This window comes from Euprymna scolopes, chromosome 33 (assembly GCF_053919585.1).
Source record: "Euprymna scolopes isolate OS-2025 chromosome 33, ASM5391958v1, whole genome shotgun sequence".
Taxonomy (NCBI): Eukaryota; Metazoa; Mollusca; class Cephalopoda; order Sepiida; family Sepiolidae; genus Euprymna; species Euprymna scolopes.
This window is the reverse complement of record NC_136514.1, coordinates 78260388-78280209: the sequence shown is the minus strand read 5'-3', so window position 1 is coordinate 78280209 and position 19822 is coordinate 78260388. Positions and strand designations below refer to the sequence as shown.

The following is a 19822-nucleotide window of genomic DNA, read 5'->3' as shown; positions in this document are numbered from 1 at the left end:
TATAAAATTTTTTTTTAACCATTAGGTAAGTAAACATTTTTTTATATAAAATAATGAAATTGGTTACATTGATTTATATGTTCATTTTTAAATTTTGTTGAAATTTCATCATTAGAAAAAATTCAAACAAGTAGAATCCATTTTTAAAGTTAATTGCTTTTTTTTTCTTTCAGGAGTGCAAAATCATCTCACAAAAGGTTGAAAAAAATTTCAACAATAAATTTCAAAGCTTCACATTGGTTTCATTTAATAAACTTATCTCAAAGTGGAGTTTGTGAGCTTTTACAGAAGAATTTTTAGATGAGGAACTTTAGGATTCATCGTTGAGTGGGAGGAAACTAGATTTTCCTGATTTACCTGCACATTCGCAAAGTGTTGAAAGGGCAGTTAAGTTAACTACAGAGGCTTCTCAGTTGGTCTATGGATTTGAAAGAAGACACAAGCATATTATTGCAAAAGTTTTATGTCGAGAAATGAGGTCTTCTTTTGATTCAAAAGGATCTTATGTGGAACACTATGAAATGATGCAACAATAATCATTGCTAACATTTGTGTGGTTTGACATATTTTTTATGAATCTGTTTTAAAATTAGTGTATAAATTTGAACCTAAGATTACCTATGATAAATATAGGTATTAGAGAAGTTTTAATTAACAATTGTAGTTTTTAAAAATTGATTCACTTATAAATTCCAAGCACATTTCATTCTATTCCTTCATTAAAAATGAGAGAGAAACAGAAAAGTTACAAAAAGTGTGACGCGAGTATATATATATATATATATATATATATATATATATATATATATTTATGTATACATACATATATACACATATATACACACATATATATACACATATATATACACCTATATATACACATATATACAAAATATGCACACATATATATATGTATATATATATAGTATGTTATGAAATATATAAAGCAATTAAGCTACACAGAATTTTTCGCGTTTCATTCCCGTGAGAATTCGTCAGGCTTATGCGAAAAGTTGTGGTTATTGCGCGTTTATATATACGCACATGTTATTGAATTTCCTAGTTAGCCAATCAGCTTCCTAGTTGCCACCGTGCCTATTCTAATAAGCCAATGGGCGGGCACTCATATGACGAAGGCACAGTTTTCCTCCGGTTTATCCCTTCTCTTTTTGTGTTTATGTGAGGGGTAGATATCCTTTTATTGTAGTAAGCTGATCTACTTTCAGTCTAGGTGTTGTAGTAAGCTTACCTACTTTCAGTCTCGAATATTATGTTATGTTATATATATATATATGTATATATATATACATACATATATATAGACTTATTTATGAAAATATATGTTTATTTTATTTTATTTATTTATTTATTTTCTATTGTTATTGTCAATTTCCAAATATATTTTGTATCGCTATCCCAGAGTAAAGTTTATCATGTGCACACAGTTGTTCACTATTTCTCTCTTACAGATTAATAAATGCTGCAGTTCTTTAAGGAATAGGATAGCTAATTTTTCATTTAGGCACAATCTACATGAATAGTCTAGGTCTCTATATGTACTTGTTTGTCTTATTATTTTTCATTCGACTATCGGCGAACGTGCAAGTTCATTCTGTCTTTTTGTTTTTGAACGTACTTTTATGGGCATACTACCTGTCTTTTAAATCTAAGGAGGTCATACCTACATAATATTTCTCATAATTCGGGTGCCTTTTGCAAATATTGTGGCCTGGTAAACTATGCTTTTGGTTAGACATTTATTTTGAAGTGGGCAGGGATCTACAGTTGCATTTACCTTGTTAATTATTATTATTATTATTATTATTTTAATTTTATTTCTATTAGAATTGTTGTTGTTTGCGTTTGGTTTATTATTATTATTATATTTATTATTATTATTATTATCATTATTATTATTTATACTAGTTACATTTTTGTCCTTTGTGTTAGTTTTATTTTTGTTATGTTGTTCACTTTTATTATTTATTTTTATTATTATTGTTTTTATTGCTTTTATTTAATATGCTGTTATTATGTGCTTTAATTATTATCTCTAAATTTTCGCAGCAGCTGTATGATAATTTAGGTTATTTTGATTGAAGATTCCGTGTAGGGGATTGGCTATATATATATATATATATATATATATATATATATATATATATATAATCACGCTTATACACCGGTTCCCAGTACAACATCGAAGTTAAGCGGCGTTGAGACTGGTCAGTACTAAATGAGTGACCATTTAGGAATACCAGGTGCTGAATGTGCTCGCCGCTTATCTCGGCATTGTTTACAGTCATCCTGGAACACATTTTAGTCACCGAAACCAGGCAGTACCGACTCTGAAGAAGTGACGTTGTGGTTGCGTAATCTTTGCTTCACAATTTTATGCGCAGGCACTCTTACAATGCGGTATCCAATTGTTTTACAAGACAGAACGGAGGTCATACACGCATACAGACATATATATATATATATATATATATATATATATATATATATTGCAAGAGAGAGAGAGAGAAAGAGAGAAAAAGAGAGTAAGATGTAGAACAGTTAACAATAAAAAACAACAGAGATAATTTATCGCTTAATATCGGAAGATCAAAGGAAATGGGAGAAAGATGAAAGACGTAAATTATGCGAATGTCGAAATTCGTCGTTCAGCAATTTCAAATGCGACTTTTATATTTTGAATCATTTTTTTTTTTTTACTTATGTGTTTTTAGAACTGATCACTTTTATGAGTGTAGATGCAGTTATCCGTCTATCGTGCATCATTTTTATGTGTCTTTTCATGGTTAAACGCGCAATTTAAATAGACGTATTTGCAATAAGATGATTGATATTTAAATTACATTGGATGTCAGTCTGTCACGTGTAAGTTTGAAATGGCACTTCCGTTAGACTGACACGGTTAAGTTTGAAATTCAATTTGTATTTCTCTGTCATGCTTAAGTTTAAAAGCATTTACGCCAGTCTGTCACGCGTAAGTCTTAAATGGCATTTCACCTATGACGTCAAAAATTTTTAATTATATATTTGAGTGAATAAATATTTTGAAGTGAGTATTGTTTTATTCAATTTTCACCCCAAACAAGGCACAGTGACACTTTAATGTAGGGGACTACTATCGGGGGCATACGTTGCAGGGCGTTGAGCAGCAAGATGTCCGTTTACATTACACTTGAACTGATGCATGTCAGTACAGTTGGAAAAGCAGGAACCGGGAAGAGAGTTCCAAAGTCTAGCAGTTCTGGGGACGAAACTATTAAAGTAGAAAGCTTTATTACATCTAGGGATCTCGACTGTATATCTTCAGTATTGAGTTTAGTTGCATTAAAAACGACTTCCGTCATCAATTCAATAATTTTAATAACATACCCCTCAATTTTTCGATCGGCAGTGCTGAGGCCCCATTTGGAGGCCGACGTCATATTTTGACCGGGAGAAACAGCCTTTTTTACACTTCAGTTTGAAACGACATTTGCGTCAACTTGTCACACGTAAGTTTGAAATGACATTTGCGCTAGGCTGACACGTTTAAGTTTAAAATGAAATTTGCGTCGCGTTAACCTGACAGGCTTAAGTTTGAAATGAATTTTGCGTCATACTTAGGTTTAAAAGTACATTTGCATTTGCCTGTCATGCTTAAGTTTATAATGAAATTTGTGTCAGCATGTGATGTTTAAGTTTGAAAGTAAATTTGCGTGTTTCTGTCATGCTTAAGTTTTAATCAAATTTGCGTAAGTCTGTCAGTATAGTTTGAAATGAAATTTGGGTTTGTTATCTCACTTTTTTTTTACACAGTGATCACCACTTATCAAGGCCCGGAAGCCACTCACGGATAAGGGTTATTGGAAGTACATTACGTTAGTGTGGAGATTTAATGAAGTGTTTACTTAAGGGGGCAGTTCATTAGGAATTTTTTAACGTTGGACTTGAAGACATTCAAGTTGTAGTCCGGTGGGAAGCAGGCAGACGGAACAGAGTTCCACAGGCGTGCAGTTCTTGGGTTTAACATGAAATTTCAGTCAGTCTGTCACGGTAAAGTTTGAGACACTATTTGCTTCTGTCTGTCACAAATAAGTTGTAAGTTTAAAACAAGATTACTTTAGAATGAAATTATTGTTAGTCTGTCAAGCTTAATTTTAAAATAGTTTTTTTTTCTCACTATATTTGACAAAAATAAAAATTGAAAAAAAGTCTAAAAGAACCTTTTCTTCACTGATCCGGAAAAGAAGATACCAGACTATATACGTTTATACCAGCCCGAAGAATTAAAGCTACCTACAATGTAATCCACAGTTTTTGCCCCCAAATTCAGGTTTAATAGTTATTTACATGAACCATGCATATATGACCCTTGCAAAAGTCTGCATAGTCAACAAGCACGGTCGAAAATTTGTCGAACAATTACAAAGATTCAAAACTGTACTTTTCCTCCCAAACCCACATAACTTTTCATTAATAGTAGTCTCCATTCTTCAAGGATCGCAAGGGGAGACAATCCATGCTTTCGTTATTCATGAAGTAGTGTTACATAGTAGGGACCCTTAACCAGTAAATAGAGACTAAGTTAGCTAGTGTTAATTTTGACGAGCGTCACTCTTAGTGCGTGTTAGGATAACGCATATATATTAAATAAAACCTTTCTCAGGATGGAACAAGATGTAGGTAACAAGGCAAGGGCAAAAGGTCAAACGTTCTTGATAAAGCACGAACGATGACATGACGTCATGCTTTTGAGCGAGAGAAACATAGATTATTAGTTCACTCTCTCTCTCTCTCTCTCTCTCTCTCTCTCTCTCTCGGAAAGCGATACAAACATGGGCATAGATAAATGGTCTAGAAACTGATAACCTCAGCGAATGTTGTTTCAATGTCTGTCCGCCTACGTCACTCATTTCGTTAGATAGAAAGTTTAACAAACAAAGCATTAGTATTTATTATCACCCTCATAAGTTTATATGGCGACTGAATGACATTTTCAAACTATAGAAAACAAAGTTTTTTTTTTCAATCAGTTCCATTCGAGAAGCCGACCGAACGAGACACGTCACTAAAGTAGAATATTCTAATGCGAATGTTACCCATGTCTGTCTTTGGGCGTCTCTCGTTTCTTAAGTTATTAAGTTTCGTTTAAAAAGTAAATAATTATTAACATGTATTAGTTTCTGTCGCCAAAATTAAATTATCTCAAAAAAAAAAAAAAAACTTGAAGAAACTCAGCGAATGTCTCCTTGTTTCTTTCGTGTGTCATAAGTTTATTCGTTAAAGTTATGCAAACGAGGCGGTTGATAACTACAAGACAATTACAGCTAGATAAGAAACGCAATGAAGATTAAAAGAAGCGACGATACAGAGAAATAAAAGACGACGTACAAAACCCCCGAATGTATACATAAAGACTTTCATTTTATTTGGGTTATTTATTGATAATGAGTAAAAGCAGTAGTGATTGCAGGGGAGGCAACTTAATGTTACTTGTTTACTTTTGTTTGATGTCCAACATTTTTAATCCAAAATTTGAGCGAATAAATGTATTTTAGTGTGCATCTCTTCAGTGTTAAGTTTAGCTGCATTAAAAAAGGCTTCCGTCATCGATTCAATAATTTTGATAAAATACCCCCAACTTCCCGAGCAGCAAAGAAAAAAGACAAGGTCCTGCGTCTGACCTTAAAATACTTCCAGTGATTAGACCCTATTTGGAGGCTTAAAGAAATGTTGAGTTGCCCAGTTCCACATTGACCCGGAGGTGTAATACCTGTTACAGCATCTAGCGCTACACAATCAGGCCACCTTGAAAATACTGGCTTCCTGACCCAACGGCCCTGTCGGTGGGGCATTAAAATACACCGACTGGCCCCCTACAGAGGGTAAAAGTCCCTCAATGGGGGTCCTGGATATGACCTTAAACTATATCCAGTGGTGAGGCCCCAGCTTGTGGGCTTTGGCTGAGTGTTGGAGCCACCCTTTAATTACCATTGCTCCCAGGTCCACTCTGACCCGGAGTGGTAGTACCTGTTAGGGTTCCAACTATGGGTTAAATAGAAACCGACTTGAAAACAACAAATATATTCTATTAAAAAATTTTCTTCAAAATCTTTGGATTCGGCATTAAATAACCTGAAAAGAGTTGATATGCCGTAAAACAACCAACCAACCAACCAACCAACCAACCAACCAACCAAATCCTGACCCAAAATGCACAAAACATAATGATATTGTTTTTTTTCTGTTCTTTTCTGTTTGCAAAACGCAATAATGCTCAACAGGGCAAAATACGAAAAAACAACATTTATTTAAAAAAATGTTTTATTCAATTTTCAACCCAAACAAGGCACAGTGCCACTTTGAAGTAGGGGAGGGGGCTACTATCGGGGACATAAGTTGCAGGGGTCTTATGAAGGGAGATGAGTAGGAAGATGTTTGTTCACATTATACTTGAACAAGTCAGTACAGTTGGGAAAGCAGAATTCCGGAAGGGAGTTCCAAAGTCTAGCAGTTCTGGAGGAAGAAACTATTGGAGTAGAATGCTTTCTTACACCTACGGATATCTACAGTGAAAGGGGTGGGATTTAGCTGCTTTTCGGGTTTGTCGGAGGTGTTCACGTCGAGGGGATACAAGTGCTTGTAGTTATATAGATATATATATATGTATCTTATTAATTTATACACTTTCTATAATATATATATATATATATATATTATATAAAGTGTATAAATTAATAAGATACATATTCGTATTTTTCTAGATGATCGCACTCTAGTTCTCATCTTGAGTGCTATTTTAACAATGTTTCGGTCGGTGTAACTTTCAGCCAATTTCAATTATATTTTGTCGGACTCTAGAATTGATTGACCCACGTTTCGATGTTAAAGCATCTCAACAAGGCTCCAACAATGTAGCTGAATCGTGTTAACATTAGAATAAAGCTCGAATATGTGTAAGCTCTTCATAATTTGAAGATACTTTTCTGCACTTTATCGAGTTTTCTCCCAAACGCAAAAAAACCTACGAAACAATGATTACTTTTGTGTCATTAAATGAATTTCAATGAAGACGAAAAATCAGCCTTGCATCCAGACATCTAATGTAATACACAATTCTCACACTTGGGATATCAGTTGTTTATTGTTTCGTTTTTTTGTTTCAAACCGCAAGGCCCCAGACTTTATTTGCAATTAATGAAGTATTTCGAAATCAAGATGATGAAAAAAATCGTATTATATATAGGTGAGACATTAAACTTGTTTAGCTGTAATTGATAAAGTATTTCGAAATAATTTCAAAATAGTTGTGAACATCAGCCGGTTGAAGATGACAGGAAAATGTTTTATTAATATCCCATGCGTGCTGTAATATTTTCATCTGTCAATTATGAAGTGCGAATATGTGGGCATACGGCTGACAGCCTACTTCTAATTGAGACTGATATATAGAGAGAGAAGGGAAGGGAGTTAGAAAGAAAGAGAGAGAGAGAGAGAGGTAGAGGTAGAGAGAGAATATATAGGAAGATATACCTAAAGATAGCTACGCCTTTCTTTCTGTTTGTCTTTCTCTCTATCCCCCCCCTCTCTCTCTCTCTCTCTCTCTCTCTCTATATATATATATATATATATATATATATGCATAAAGATATACATAGAGAGAGAGAGAGAGAGAGAGAGAGGGAGAGAAGAAGAGAGAGTCATAGATATATAGAGAAGAAGACATAGAAAGATAGATATAAAAGAGAAAGAGAGAAACAAAATAGAGTTCCTGTAGTTATATAAATTCAGGGTATATATACAAGACCACATCTTATATATATATATATATATATATATATATATATATATATATATATATATATATATAGTGTTATAATGGAATAATTACAGGAGGAATTCCGGGTATGAGAGCTCAATGTGGTAAACAGAGCAATAACATATATATATATATATATATATATATAAATATATATATATATACATAGATATGCATACATATCCATACACATGTACATATATAAACATATACATGATGATGATTGCAACGACTTGTCATACGAGTGCCACTCCACTAGACACTTAAAATCCAAAAATGACTTTCGTCGCCACAGGACCACTTTTATATATAAATTCCTGAGGGAGTATCTATACACAGATGATGTTACAGAGTCTTAGCTTTGTACGACAGCTAAATCTATCTCTCAGTTCAAAATGTTGAGATCCAGCAACAAGCAAGAGCAAGATAGCCAGCAACTGCAGACCAGCTTAATGCGGGTACTGATCTCCCGCTTTATGGTTTTTTAAATCAGAGATTTGCTTCTCTTAGAAAGGTTTCCTTCACCACGGCTTACGGGAGCCCTCTCCACCCCAACACACACACACACAAACACACAAACACACAAACACACACGGTGCTAGTTGGCCGTTAACCCCGAAAAAGGGTTCATTTGACTTTTGAATGGTCTTGCTTTTAATCCGTTAGGGAGACTAGCCGCCCTCTCACCAAACAAGTTTGGTGGGGGAATCAGTTTAGTCACACAAACATATACATACATTGATGATGATTGCAACGTTTGTAAGACGAGTACCACTCGCTCAGGCCCTGAAAGTCCATGAGCCGAAAATAACTTAAATTCACACGCTCAAACAGACATGAATCTGAAGACGGTCACTAGTATACATACATATATATATACATGCACGCATAGATACATAGATATACATATATACACATACACACATACATATAACACGCATTTATGCATACATACATAAACTATACATAATACACATACATATACATACATAAACATACACAAGACAAGTCAATGGCATACATACATACATATATATATATAAATGCAAATATACATATATACACATAAACACATACATATCTGTAAACATACACACATATATGCATACACAATACATAATACACATACATATACATACATACACACATGCATACATAAACATGTACATACATATAAATAAACAATCATATACAAACACATACACACATATACATATATATACACATATGTACACATATGCACATATATATACATACACTTACCTACATATACATACACATACAGAAATATGCACTCAGACACAAACATGCACTCATACACAAACATGCACACACATACATACACATATACATGCATACATATACATACACACATGCATATATGCAGATACACACACATGCATATATACACATATATACAAACAATATATATACGTATATATATACACACACACATATATATATATACATACATATACACATAGATATACACACATATACATACACCTGTACATGAACATACATACACCGATACATACATATATACATATAATGATGGCAGATCAATTATTACATACTTCCAGCATTTCAGGCCTACACGCGTCACAACTTTTCCATGACTGAGGGAGTATCTATACAAAGATGATGTTACAGAGTTTTAATTTTGTACGACAGCTAAATCTATCTCTCGGTTCAAAATGTTGACATCAAGCAACAAGCAAGAGCAAGATAGCCAGCCACAAGTTAAACTGCAGACCAGCTTAATGCGGGTACTGGTCTCCCGCTTTATGTTATTTTTTTTAAATACAAGATTTGCTTCTCCTAGAGGGGTTGCCTTCACCACGGCTTACGGGAGCCCTTTCCACCCCACATTAACATGACAATAAGCACATGCGTACATACAGATGTACGCCAACATACGTATGCATGTGCACACATATGCAACCATAATCATGTAGAGGCACACATATACGCACACACATACATATGCCTATACATACGTACACACACATATACATGTAAAATACACATGAAGGGACATTCCAAAAGTCATACAGCAAGTGATCAGCGGCACGACCGTTTTCGTCCTTAATCATATGTGTGAGTCTAAAACAAAGTCTTTATTAAAAAATAAAACAAAAAAATCCAAGCGTCTGTAATTTCATATCAATTGGACTATTGTTTTTCGTCGATTCGTACGTTGAGTTATTTTGAAAATTATGTGTGAATTTGTCATCATCATCATCATCATCATCATCATCATCATCATCATCATCATCATCATCATGTACTGCATATGTGTGAGTCTAAAACAAACTTTTTATTAAAAAAGAAGGAAGGAGGAAAAAGATCACACACACATATATACATACATACATACATACATACATACATATAATGATGGCAGTTATTACATACTTCCAGCCTTTCAGGCCTACACACGTCACAATTTTTCTATTGCCGCAGGACAATTTTTTTTTTTTAGATAGATGTATAATATTTAGACAAATGTCTGAGGGAGTATCTATACAAAGATTTTATTAGAGTTTTAGCTTTGTACGGCAACTAAGTCTCTCTCTCTCGGTTTAAAAATATTGAGATCCAGCAGCAAGCAAGAGCAAGATAGCTAACAACAAGTAAAACTGCAGACCAGCTTAATGCGGGTACTGGTCTCCCGCTTTCTGTTTTTTAAATCAGAGATTTGCTTCTCCTGAAGGGGTTACCTTCACAACGGCTTACGGAGCCCTCTCTACTCCACATACGTTTGCAAATAAACACATGCACGCACACATGCATGCATACATTCATATGCACGCAAACATACATACGCATGTACACATATATGCACACATGCTAGCATGCACATACACACATAGACGCACACATATATGCATGTACATACATATGCATACACACATGTATACATACAGGCACATGTAGAATATACGCCGTTCATGACGCCGATGATGATGATGATAATGGGTATGATTAAACGAATTTAACATGTATAAAAAAGATTGCAATCCAGCACACACACTTCGTAGAACAGACAGAGATTTGTTGCGGTGTGTGTGCAACTTTTAAATTTAAGATGCGTTCCAAACGACATGATGATAGGCACGATTAAATGAATTTAATATGAATAAAAACAAACAAAAAACCGCCATAAAACAATCCAATACACGAAATTCGTAGAAGATACGGCCATTCGTTGCGGTGTTTGTGCTTTCAAATTGAAGATGCTTTTACAACGGCACAAATTCTCAATGATCACGACGACGACCATGATGATGATGATGATGATGATAAGCACAATTAAATGAATTTAACATGAATAAAAAACAATCCAATAAAAAAGAAAAACAATCCAATACATAGATACATATATATATATATATATATATATATATATATATATATATATATATATATATATATATATATATATATATATACATCCGTGTGTGTGTGTGTGTTTATATACATCTATATATATAAAAGGCAAAAATCGGTGTGTATGTATGTATGTATGTATGTATGTATGTTTGTTTGTAACGCTAAAACTTTTGAAAGACGGAACCAGAGTTGACAAATTTGGTATCATATTGCACCTTGATCACCCGGATGACAAATATCGAAATTTCACGTCAAACGGACCAGTAGAAAGGGGTCAACTGATCGTTTTTCTCCTAGGGGGCCCCCCAAAAAACCTGTCATTTTAACGTTATTCAATACGTGTCACGTGACGTGACGTCAGCTCAAACTTTTGACAGACACAACCAAAGTTGACAAATTATGTATCATATTGAACCTTGATCACCCGCATGACAAATATCGAAATTCCACACCAAACGGACCATTAAAAGGGGGTGAACTGATCATTTCTCTCCTAGGGGGGCCCCCCAAAAAACCTGTCATTTTAATGTTAATATTACATAATCCAAAAACGCTTAGTCATGTCACGTGACGTGACGTCAACATCCAGTAATGGCGAACAAATGTAAACAAACACTTTGTTTTACCGATACTTTTGTAATTTCTCTTCTGCTTTGTTCTAGAGATTATTAAACTCCATGACAATGTCTCCAACGTATTTAACTGGTTAAAAATAGTATTTATACAAGAGTTTTAACGAAAAATATCAGGAAAAAATGTACAGGAATAAAAAAAAATTCAGCTTTCAAAATATTCGTCGATAAAAAAACCGATCTTTATATTTACGCTAGCCATTTTGTATATTACCACGTGACCTGCTATCTCTTAAACTGGAGGGGGGGGATCCACTTGAATCCAACAAAACCAGTAATTTTTTTTTTCTATTATATATACATCATTTTCTATAAAATTAAGTGTAGACTTTATAATTAAAACAAAAAATGTTATTCATACTAAAAAAAAAAAACGCTTAGTCATGTCACGTGACGTGACGTCAACATCCACTAATGGCGAACAATTGTACCTATTTATTATGCCTCCCCACGGGACAGTTAGACACCAGGGTCGTTTTTTAACGTGGAGAAAAGGTACAAAAATAAAAATTGTCTCAGTCGTGGAGGATTTCTCCTCCACCGAAAGAGAACAAGAAATAGAAGTGCAGCATCTGAAGAACAGATACTACACTTTGATCTTGACCAAAAGGCCAAGAATGCGAACAATTGTAAATAACAACTTTTTTCACAAAACCAACACCGTCTTTCTTTTTTTTCTCTCTCTTTCTCTCTCTCACCCACTTACTCTTCCCTCTCTCTCACCCTCTTTCTCTTGACGTCACACCACTGTTAAACTGTGGGGGGGGGGGAACACATTCCCAGGCATTATCTCCTATAGATGCACATTTTATTAGAAATTCAGCTTTCAAAATATTAGACGATAATAAAAATATAAAACCAACACCCTCTTTCTCTTTTCTCTCTCTCTCACCAACTTACTCTTCTCTCTCTCTCACCCTCTTTCTCTTGACCTCCTACTACTGTTAAACTGTGTGTGTGTGTGTGGGGGGGGGGGGAAGAGGCAGCTTGAAAACCAACAAAAACAGTGCACAGTTTCCCAAGCATTTGGGGTGGGAAGGGGGGGAAGAAGCCGAGCGCACAGTTTCGTGTGAGAGAGAGAGAACAATTCTCAACCTATATACTCAACAAATTTTTTATCTACAGATTTGAAAGTTTGTATATAGGGTATTCAGACATATGGAAATATATCTAGCATAATCTATCTATTATATCTATAAAAGTGAAAATGTGTGTGTGTGTGAGGTAGCCAGAGAGAGAGAGAGAGAGAGAGAGAGAGAGAGAGAGAGAGAGACAACAATTCTCAACCTATATATTCAATACATTTTTTATCTACAGATTTGAAAATTTGTATATAGGGTATTCAGACATATGGAAATATATCTAGCATAATCTATCTATTATATCTATAAAAGTGAAAATGTGTGTGTGTGTGAGGTAGCCAGAGAGAGAGAGAGAGAGAGAGACAACAATTCTCAACCTATATATTCAATACATTTTTTATCTACAGATTTGAAAATTTGTATATAGGGTATTCAGACATATGGAAATGTATCTAGCATAATCTATCTATTATATCTATAAAAGTGAAAATGTGTGTGTGTGTGTGTGTGTATGCGTAAGAGAGAGAGAGAACAATTCTCAACCTATATACTCAACGTATTTTTATCTACGGATTTTAAACTTTGTATATAGGGTATTCAGACATATAGAAATATATCTAGCATAATCTATACATTATATCTATAAAAGTGAGAATGTGAGTGTGTGAGAGAGAGAGAACAATTCTCAACCTATATATTCAACAAATTTTTTACCTACAGATTTGAAAATTTGTATATTGGGTATTCAGACATATGGAAATATATCTAGCATAATCGATCTATTATATCTATAAAAGTCAGAATGTTTGCGTGTGGTTGTGTGTGTAAGGTTGCGAGAGAGAGAGAGAGAACAATTCTCAACCTATCTATTCAATAAATTTGTTATCTACAGATTTGACCATTTGTATATAGGGTATTCAGACATATGGAAATATATCCAGCATAATCTATCTATTATATCCATAAAAGTGAGAATGTGTGCGTGAGAGAGAGAGAGAGAGAGAGAGAGAGAGAGAGAGAGAGAGAGAGAGAGAGTAAGTACAATTCTCACCCTATATATTCAACAAATTTTTTATCTACCGATTATAAAATTTGTATATAGGGTATTCAGACATATGGAAATATATCTAGCATAATCTATCTATTATATCTAGAAAAGTGAGAATGTGTGTGAAAGAGAGAGAGAGAAGAGAGAGAGAGAGAACAATTCTCAACCTATATATTCAACTAATTTTTATGTACGGATCTGAAAATTTGTATACAGGGTATTCAGACATATGGAAATATATCTAGCATAATCTATTATATCTATAAAAGGTAGAATGTGTGTGTGTGTTTGTGAGTGAGTGAGTGAGTGAGTGAGTGAGTGAGAGAGAGAGAGAGAGAGAACAATTCTCAACCTATATACTCAACAAATTTTGTATCTACAGATTTGATAATTTGTATATAGGGTATTCAGACATAAGGAAATATATCTAGCATAATCTATCTATTATATCTATAAAAGTGAGAATGTGTGTGAAAGAGAGAGAGAGAGAACAATTCTCAACCTATATATTCAACAAATTCTATCTTTACAGATTTGAAAATTTGTATATAGGGTATTCAGACATTTGGAAATATATCTAGCATAATCTATTATATCTATAAAAGTGAGAATGTGTGTGTGAGAGAGAGAGAAAGAACAATTCTCAACCTATATACTCAACAAATTTTTTATCTACAGATTTAAAAATTTGTATATAGGGTATTCAGACATATAGAAATATATCTAGCATAACCTATCTATTATATCTATAAAAGTGTGAATGTGAGTGTGAGAGAGAGAGAAAGAGAGAGAGAGAGAACAATTCTCAACCTATATATTCAACTAATTTTTTATCTACAGATTTGAAAATGTGTATATTGGGTATTCAGACATATGTAAATATATCTGGCATAATCTATGTATTATATCTATAAAAGTGTGAATGTGAGTGATGGAAAGAGCAAAAAATTCTCAACCTATATAACCTATAAAAGTGAGAATATGTGTGAGAGAGAGAGAGAGAGAGAACAATTCTCAACCTATATATTCCACACATTTTTGGGCACAGATTTGGAAATTTGTATATAGGGTAGGCAGACATATAGAAATATATCTAGCATAATCTATCTATTATATCTATAAAAGTGAGAACTTGTGTGTGTGTGTGTGTGTGTGAGAGAGAGAGAACAATTCTTAACCTACATACTCAACAAATTTTTTACCTACAGTTTAGAAAATTTGTATATAGGGTATTCAGACATATGGAAATATATCTAGCATAATCTATCTATTATAACTACAAAAGTTAGAATGTGTGTGTGAGAGAGAGAGAGAGAGAGAGAGAGAACAATTCTAAACCTATATATTCAACAAATTTTTTATCTACAGATTTGAAACTTTGTATATAGGGTATTCAGACATATGGAAATATATCTAGCATAATCTATCTATTTTATCTATAAAAGTGAGAATGCGTGTGTGTGAGATAGCGAGAGAGAGAGAGAGAAAAAGAGAGAGATAAAAATTCTCAACCTATACATTCAACACATTTTTTATCCACAGATTTGAACATTTGTATATAGGGTGTTCAGACATATAGAAATATATCTAGCATAATCTATCTATTATATGTATAAAAGTGAGAATGTGTGTGTGTGTGAGAGAGAGGACAATTGTCAACCTATGTATACAACAAATTTTTTATCTACAGATTTCAAAATTTGTATATTGGGCATTCAGACATATTTCAATATATCTGGCATAATCTGTCTATTATATCTATAAAAGTGAGAATGTGTGTGATAGAGAGAGAGAGAACAATTCTCAACCTATATACTCAACAAATTTTTTATCTACAGATTTGAAAATTTGTATATAGGGTATTCAGACATATGGAAATATATCTAGCATAATCTATTATATCTATAAAAGTGAGAATGTGTGTGTGTGTGTGAGAGAGAGAGAGAGAGAGAGAGAACAATTCTCAACCCATATACTCAACAAATTCTTTATCTACAGATTTTAAAATTTGTATATAGAGTATTCATACAAATAGAAATATATCTAGGATAATCTTTCTATTATATCTATAAAAGTGAGAATGTGTGTGTGTGAGCGAGAGAGAGAGAGAGAGAGAGAGAACAGTTCTCAACCTATACATTCAACAAATTTTTATATATAGGGTATTCAGAAATATCGAAATATATCTAGCATAATCTATTATATCATTAAAAGTTAGAATGTGTGTGTGTGAGAGATAGAGAGAACAATTCTCAACCTATGCACTCTAGAAATTTTTTATCTACAAATTAGAAAATTTGTATATAGGGTATTCACACATATGGAAATATATCTAGCATAATCTATCTATTATATCTATAAAAGTTATAATGTGTGTGTGAGGTAGCCAGAGAGAGAGAGAGAGAGTAAGAACAATTTTCAACCTATATATTCAACAAATATTTGATCTACAGATTAGAAAATTTGTATATAGGGTATTCAGACATATGGAAATATATCTAGCATAATCTATCTATTATATCTCTAAAATTGAGAATGTGTGTGTGAGAGAGAGAGAGAGAACAATTTTCAACCTATATACTCAACAAATTTTTTTATCTACAGATTTGAAAATTTGTATATAGGGTATTCAGACATATGGAAATATATCTAGAGTAATCTATCTATTATATCTATAAAAGTGAGAATGCGTGTGTGTGTGAGAGAGAGCGACACAGAACAATTCTCAACCTATATATTCAACAAATTTTTTATGTACAGATCTGAAATATCACATTTGTATAGAAGTAGAAATCTTGATACCTACTCTGATACCTAATAAAAGAAAGGACACTCTTTAGGGCGGATTTTGATTATAACAAGTCACTAATTAGAAATTATAATAAACATTCTAATAATTTAAGAATTTTACCAAAATAAAATTGCATGGTAATCACCCAATTTCTGCCACAAAATTTTGATTGGCAGAACTCATAAACATAAAATATATATTTTCTAATTTCATCTTTTTTTTTTTCTTTTTACATAATCTGGTTTGATGTTTTCCCAAATATTCAAATCACTATATTTTGCTGCTTAATATCAAATACAGCAACTGAGTTATTTTTATGCATCAAACAATTACATTTTCTCATTCATCCAAACTAATCACTGAACATCAATTTCATATTTTCTTCACTAAAATATTACTATGCTTGATGTCATCAAGTGGAGCGGATCATTTTTTTTTCATTTGTTCACACATTTTTCCAATTTATATATATTTTAAAGATTCTTAGCCTATGTCATTGCATACCAATCTGTTTATTAAAAGTTAAGGTTCACTGTAAACACATATGTTACACCAAAATAAAAACGCTTCAGATAATGTCTTGATATTCAATTCAGTTTCTCACATGACATCTTATGAAGTTAGTAGAAATGTTACAGACTTTTGAATCTCAAACACTTTCAATACTGTGCACTGATATTTTCTTTTTTGCAATATAAGCACATTCATGATTTTTTTTACAAACGTTAAAAACTTTCACATTGTGTAGCAATATACTGAAACAATTATAAAAATATTTGTTTTTATTTTGAATGATGCAGGGCATCTGAAGAGAGATTTTTCTAACAAAATGAAAGTATAATTTTTAGCAATAGGTATCTAGGAAAAGGCCACTACATATGTTATAAGTTCCAAATTTCCACAACCTGGCAAATACTGGTACATGCTAGCAAATTTAGATTTGCAATTACAAAATATGATTCTAATTTTTTCCTTTGCTCTTTATTCTAACACTACACTAAGTTTACTGTGTTATTTCGCTACAGTTGATATTGTGTAGAACAATAAGAAAATCATAGTGAACAATGCATTCAACAAAATTTCACACACATTTCTAGATACCTATATCTAATAAGTTCAAAAGAAAGGACACACTTAGGGAGGTATTTTGGTGGTCAAGTCACTAAAAAGAGATTAGCTGGTTTCCCGGCATAGCCCAGGATATAATAAAGATTGACTGAAATACATGTTCTAGCTGGTTTCTAGGCGTTGCCAGGGATGTAATATAGACACATTATGTTGTATATTACCTGTTCTCTTCTCCCTAAGGTAAAACAATTTCATATACATGCTGTAAATTACCTATGCTAGGGATAAAACATGAACAATATCAGTCCTAGGGTAGATAAAACAAATAATACATAGAGATGAAAGATTCCTCTCCCCTAAGAATCAAACATATGTTCAATATCTGCTTTTGTTTTTTCATTGTTTATACGGTCCCGAGCAACGCCGGGTAGCCCTGCTAGTCTATCTATATATATAAAATCGAAAATGCATTTGTGTGTGTGTTTGTATGTATGTTTGTGTGTCTGCTAAAAACTTTCGACAGACACAACAAAAATTCACAAACTTGGTCTCATATGAAAGCCCCATCTTCCGGACGACAAATATCGAAAAATTGGCCCAAAGTGACCATCAGAAGTGCGTCAACTGATCGATTTTCTGCAGGGGGGCAAAAAAGTAACATTTCAACGTTAAACATTACATATTTTTAAATCGATTTACAACTGCCCAAAAAATACGGCCGCCAACTCTTATACATAAAGTATACACGCGGCCGTTTATTTTGGGTCAACTTGTATTTAAAACCCGCTGAGTCATGTCACGTGATCTTGACGTCAGCAACCTCTAATGGCCGTCGGAATTTACAATTTAAAAATGTTGTTATCGGTAAAAAAAAAAAATAATTAAACCTAAACTATGAACTTCTACGCTATTGCAACGTTACCAAAGTTATTACCACATAGTTAAACGAAAAATAAAGTAAAAAAAAGTGAAGTAAAAAAAAATACTCTTACAAAAAATATTAACGATCGAAGTTTTTTTTTTAAAATAAAAACACCCAGACGCCATTTTCCAGTCTTTAGAGTAAGGCAAACGAAGTGTGTGTGTGTGAGAGAGAGAGAGAGAGAGAGAGAGAGAGAGAGAGAGAGAAAGAGAGAGATTCGACAGGGGTAGGGTCAACAACGCATGCGTCAGATGACGTCATGACGTCGTGACCTGATTTACTTTAAATAGTTGATAAACCGAACAAACTTTATATACACCGCTTTAGTGCAGGTAGTTAAGGGCTTGGTTCGTTATCAAAACGTTTTGGGTTCGAATCGTGGTGTGAGATGTTTTTTTTTCGATTTTTGAAATTTAAATATTGAACCCTGTATTATTTAAGCCATTTTTCACGTAACATTCGTTCGTTTGCCTTACGTTATTTTTTTTGTGTTTTAACCCCCCCCCGCTTAATTAAAACGTTGTTTTCTTTTCTTACTTCGCTTATAACAATGCTTACATCGTCATCGTCGTCGTCGTAACGCTCGACAACTTTAAAAAATCTTTCACTTCTGGCTGGCCGATTTTATCTTCAAACTTCGCCTCAGGGGTTTGGCTTCGATCCTACCCCCCGGGTTCTTTTTTATTTAACATCACACACCCCTACAAACACCCGGGCAACGCCGGGTACCCCTCGCTAGTATATATATAAAAGGCAAAATGTGCGTGACTATTTCGTGTATGTCTCGCAAAGGCTTCTTTCGCACACGCTCCCGGGGTCGTTATGATCGCTTACAACTGTTTATGTATCCCCTAGATAATAATGTCTACAATTTGGGAACGCGGGTCGTTTCTACATTTATTTACGTCGACTTTTATGAGATCCGCACTATTTCGCTCTGTCGCCTATTTGTCCTGCTTTTTAGTATAAATAAAGTGAAACTAAATTCAAACGGTGTCTTCTCGGCATCGCGCCGGGAAACGTCCAGAAGCAATCAGCTTTGATAAATATGGGGCCAAACTCCTGGT

General features: G+C 33.5%; 1 protein-coding gene and 1 pseudogene across 1 annotated transcript in view; both read right to left on the bottom strand.

Annotated features, from left to right (window-relative positions):
• LOC145258305 (FMRFamide receptor-like) overlaps positions 1 to 19822 on the bottom strand; it is a 130587-nt gene that overhangs the window by 60636 nt on the left and 50129 nt on the right. The window lies entirely within an intron of this gene.
• Positions 12335 to 12468, bottom strand: LOC145258505 (U2 spliceosomal RNA; annotated as a pseudogene).